General features: G+C 44.2%; 1 pseudogene; it reads left to right on the forward strand.

Moving 5' to 3' along the window:
• The window catches only part of LOC102471272 (eukaryotic translation initiation factor 1 pseudogene), a 14,087-nt pseudogene extending 8,962 nt beyond the window's left edge, over positions 1-5,125 (forward strand).
• The last annotated feature ends 243 nt before the right edge of the window (positions 5,126-5,368 follow it).

The following is a 5,368-nucleotide window of genomic DNA, read 5'->3' on the forward strand; positions in this document are numbered from 1 at the left end:
CTCCCGGGATCTTGGGCACACACACACACACACACACACACACACACACACATGTTGGGCGTGAGTTTAAGCCACCGGGTTTGGGACTTGAACTGCAGTCGACTATATGGGAGTCCAGCAGTATAGCCATTACATCAACTGCTGGTCCTGGTTTATCTTATTTTTAAAAAAGAATTACTGATTTAATTTTATTTGTTATTATTATTAGTTTTAAATGTTGCTGTAGTGCATATGTGCTTACCAGAGAGGGAGAGAGGAAAGTGAGAAAGCAAGCTGCCAGGTCCAGGACTTGAACTACAGTTGACTATGTGGAGTCCAGCCACAGCCACCATGCCACTTGCTTGCCTCAAGAAGGTCATTAGACAGTGATAAAGGAGTCAATTCAGCAAAAGGGTGTAACAATTATATATGCGTCCAGAGTCCCCAAATGTATAAAATAAATATTACTAGAGCTGAAGGAAGGGAAAGACACCAACACAAAAAGAGTTGAGGATTTCATTACCCCTCTCTTAGTGTTGGGCAGACCATCTAGACAGAAAATCAGTGAATAAACACCGCGTCATAAATCAAATAGACCTGGCAAACATTTACAGAACATGGTACCAAAGAGCCATGGGATAAGTTCTTCTCATCAACACTTGGGACATTCTCCGGGGTTTACTATGGCCATAAGACAAGCCTCAAGATTTTTTTTTTTAAAGAAAATATTTTGCTATAGGGCAAGTGCACTTGCCGGAAAGACAGAAAGAGACAGAGAGACTGAAAGCGAGAAATCACCCCCTAGTGGAGATGGCCACACCTCAATCCCTTCTCCTCCATTCTCCTCTCGGGATCTTGGGCACGCACACACATGTGCCCAGTGTGAGTTTAAGCCACTGGGTCCGGGATTTGAACCTCAGTTGACTGTATGGGAGTCCAGCGACGTAGCCATTACGCCACCTACTGATCCTATGCCTCAAGAAATTAAAAAGAAAATCATATTGAAATTTTATTTTATTTTAAAATATTTTTTTATTTAACTTTATTTACTATTATTATTTTCCAGTTCGATCAGAGAGAGACAGAGAAGGAAAGCAAGAAAGTAAGCTGCCAGGTCCAGGACTTGAACCATGGTTGGCCATGTGGGAGTCCAGCGCCTTTAACTACCACCCCGCCTGCTGGCCCCTCATCTTGAAATTTTAAAAGATGGAAATCACATTGAATATCTTTTCTGACTGCAATGGAATAAAACAGGAAATAAACAACAAGAAGAAACGCGAAAAATATGCAAATACACAGAAACTAAACACTGTGTTCCTGACTGACTATGGGGTAGTTGAAGGAATTAAGAAAGAGATTGTTTAAATTCTCAAAACAAATGAAACAGAAACATCACATACCAAAACCTATGGGATACAGCCAAAGCAGTACTGAGGAGGAAGTTCGTAGCAGTAAGTGTCCAATGAATAAAACCCCAAAATAGAAAGATGGTACATAAACGACCTAACAAAGGACTTAGAAAAGCAAGAAGCAACTCAACCTGAGTATTCGAAAAAAAATATAGCAAAGATTGGCTCAGAAATATATAAAATAGAGAGGCAAAAAATTAATACAAAAGATCAACACAATGAAAGATTTTTTTGGGAAGGGATTAAAGGACAAATGAGGGAACCAGCAGTTAGCGTAATGGCTATGTCGCTGGACTCCCATGTAGCCGACCGCGGTTTGCGTCCCGGACCCAGTGGCTTAAACTCACGCTGGGCGCATGGGCGTGCGTGCCCAAGATCCCGAGAGGAGAATGGAGGAGAAGGGATTGCACCGTGGCCATCCCCCCTGGGGGGTGATTTCTCGCTTTCTGTCTCTCTGTCTCTCTCTGTCTGTCTGGCGAGCACATGCTCCCTATAGCAAAAACCTCTCCCCCACCCCCCCAAAAAAAAGATAAATGAAATTGACAAACCATGAGCTAGACTAAGAAAAACAGAGAGAAGTCTCAAATAAATAAAATTAGAAAAAGAAAAAAGAGAGAGAGACAGAAGTGATACCACGGATGTATTAGAGAGAAGTCTCAAATAAATAAAATCAGGAAAAAAAAAAAAAGAGAGAGACAGAAGTGATACCACGGATGTATATAAGATTCTTAGAGAATATCCGAGTAATTATCCATTAGAGAAATACAAAAGATTATTATAAAGGCCTGAGTGTCAAAAAACTAGAAAGCCCAGAGGAGATGAACAAACATCTGGACACATACAAGCTACTAAAATGAAACTACAAAGAAATAGAAAGCTTGGGGACCAGCAGGAGGTGTGGAAAGATGCTGGACTCCCACATGGTTGACTGCAGTGCAAGTCCAGGCCTCAGCAGCTGGAGGGTCACACTGGGCACGAGTGTATGGATGCCCAAAGTCCTGACGAGAATAGAAGAGGAGGGACTGCAGTGTGGCCATCCCCACTGTGGGGTGATTTCTCACTTTCCCTCTCACTGAGTTAGTAGTTAGAATCCATTTACAGGTAGATAGGGTAAGAGCCCCAAGAGGAAGTCACTGTTTTTTTCTTTCTAATGAAGTTTCTGTGTTTTTCTTCCATGGTCTGGTTAATGTACAATATCTATCCCTGTTACATGTCTCTAAAGAATGTATGACTCCTTGCTAATAAGGCAGGAGATAGGGACCTTGAGCACCCAGGCAGGGTAAGACCACAATGAAGTCACAGGCAAAAGCTGGCTGCACTGGAACTCGAAGCAACTGAAGCTAAAGACAACAGTTTCTATTAATATTGAGTAACTGTGTTCTAAGCAGAAGTACTGAGTGCTATGGTCTGTTGACCCCACAAAGAACAGGGTAATAAATCATTTGGACTACTGCTTAACTATTTTCTAAAGCCCACTTCCTTATCAGAGAGCCAGCCCATGGCTCCCACTTCCTTGTCAGAGAGGCAGCCCATTGCTCGGACAGCTAGGTTAAAACCTCTCGGTCCAACTCCTCTTTGGCAACCCTTTCAAGCTCCCTTCCATTGCATTGGAAGCTTTTTCTCCTTTCCTAATAAGCTCTGCTTTGGTATTCCCTCCTTGTGTCTGTGTCTCTAATTCTTCAAAGGCATCAGAGCAGAACCAAGATGGGTATTGGGTCTGATCAGCCAGCACTCTGGTATCCTCACTGTTTTGCTGTCTCTCTCTAGCGAATTCATGTGCCTTATGGGAACAAACCAACCAAACAAAAACAAAAGAAAAAAAAAAAAAGAAATCGTTTGAATAGAACAGAAATAGGTAACAAAGTTGAACCACTAATAAAGAGTCTCCCAATGAGGAAAAGTTCAGATCCAGATGCCTTTCGCTGCTGAATTTGACAAACCTTTTAAAGAACTAACACCAAGAATGGAGGAGAAGGGATTGTGGCGGGGCCATCCCCCATGCGGGGTGATTTCTCACTTTCTCTCTCCCTGGTGCCCTATAGCAAAAATCTCTCTAAAAATAAATAAATAAATAAACTAACACCAATGCTTCTTAAACTATTGCAAACAATTCAAGAAGAAGGACTCCTCCCAAACTTATTTTATGAGGCCACCATTACCTTGGTACAAATACATCCAGTAACATCTGGCCAACTGATTTTTTTTTTTTGAGAGGTTTTTGCTATAGGGCACGTGCGTTTGCCAGCCAGACAGAGACAGACAGAGAGACAGAAAGCGAGAAATCACCCCCCAGGGGGGATGGTCACGCCACAATCCCTTCTCCATTCTCCTCTCGGGATCTTAGGCACGCACGCACACGTGCCCAGCGTGAGTTTTAAGCCACTGGGTCCGGGATGCGAACCGCGGTCGACTACGTGGGAGTCCAGCGACATAGCCATTACGCTAACTGCTGGTCCCTGGCCAACTGATTTTTGACAAATAGTCTGAGACTATTCAGTGAGTAAAAGATGGGCAATCTCTTCAATAAACGGTGCTTGGAAAATGGGTTATCTGTATGCAGAAGACTGAATCTAGACCCCTATCTTTTTTTTTTTTTTTTTTGGAGAGATTTTCACTATAGGGCGCGTGCGCTCGCCAGAGAGAGACAGAAAGCGAGAAATCCCCCCCCAGGGGGTATGGTCACGCCACAATCCCTTCTCCTCCATTCTCCTCTCGGGATCTTAGGCACGCACGCACACGTGCCCAGTGTGAGTTTTAAGCCACCGGGTCGGGGACGCGAACCGCGGTCGACTACGTGGGAGTCCAGCGACATAACCATTATGCTAACTGCTGGTTCCCTAGACCCCTCTCTTTCACCATATGTAAAAATTAATTCAAAGTGGGGTAAAGGGATTTTTTTAGTTTTTTTTTATTAATTAATTTTTATTTTTAAAATACACATTCAATCACATTGTTTAGCTTACAATGTGAACATTTCAATATGTGAACATTTCTCCCCAGTCCCGTCGATCAAACTATCTTCAACCGATAACACCACCCCTCCCCATCCTGTCAATGCTCTACCTCCGTATCCCTTCTCCAAATGTCCTTCCTTAAAGATTTTAACCTAAATCCCACAACTATGAGATTACTGGGAGAAAACATAGGGGACGCACAGTAGGACATTGGTCTAGGCAAAGATGTTCAAAATAAGAACTTAACCCAGGCCCCTGAGCCGCCACCACGGACTCAGCAGCCTCCCCCCTCCCGACGCTCCGCCCCGCTGCCCGCCTTCTCCCGCTGCAGCTGCCCTTCCGCAGGCCGTTTCCACCGAGGAAAAGGAATCCTATCTTGTGTCCGCTATCCAGAACCTCCACTCTTTGGACCCCTTTGCTGATGCAAGTAAGGGTGATGACCTGCTTCCTGCTGGCATGGGAGATTATATCCATGTAAGAATTCAACAGAGAAATGGCAGGAAGATCCTGACTACTGTCCAAGGGAATCTCGGATGATTACATAAAAAGAAACTACTGAAGGCGTTTAAGAAGGAATGTGCCCGCAGAGGTCCTGTAATTGAGCACCCAGAATGTGGAGACGTAGTTCAGCTGCAGGGTGACCAGCGCAGGGACACATGCCAGGTCCTCCGGGAGACTGGACTGGCGAAGGACGATCAGCTGAAGGTTCATGGGTTTTAAGTGCTTGTGGCTCACTAAAGTTTAAGTGAGGATTTCCTTGCAATGAGTAGAATTTCCTTTCTGTCCCTTGTCACAAGTTTAAAAACCTCGCAGCTTGTATAATGGAACCATTGGGGTCGGCTTTTAATTTGGACTACTGTAACTCCTTCCTGCAATGAACTAAAAAGAGCCATGCTATCTAGTCTTGAAGTCCCTCATTGAAACAGAGGTCAATGGGAACCAGCAGTAAGCGTAATGGCTATGTCGCTGGACTCCCACATAGTCAACCGCGGTTCGCGTCCCGGACCCGGTGGCTTAAAACTCATG

This window comes from Tupaia chinensis, unplaced genomic scaffold (genome assembly GCF_000334495.1).
Source record: "Tupaia chinensis unplaced genomic scaffold, TupChi_1.0 Scaffold000348_1, whole genome shotgun sequence".
Lineage (NCBI taxonomy): Eukaryota > Metazoa > Chordata > Mammalia > Scandentia > Tupaiidae > Tupaia > Tupaia belangeri.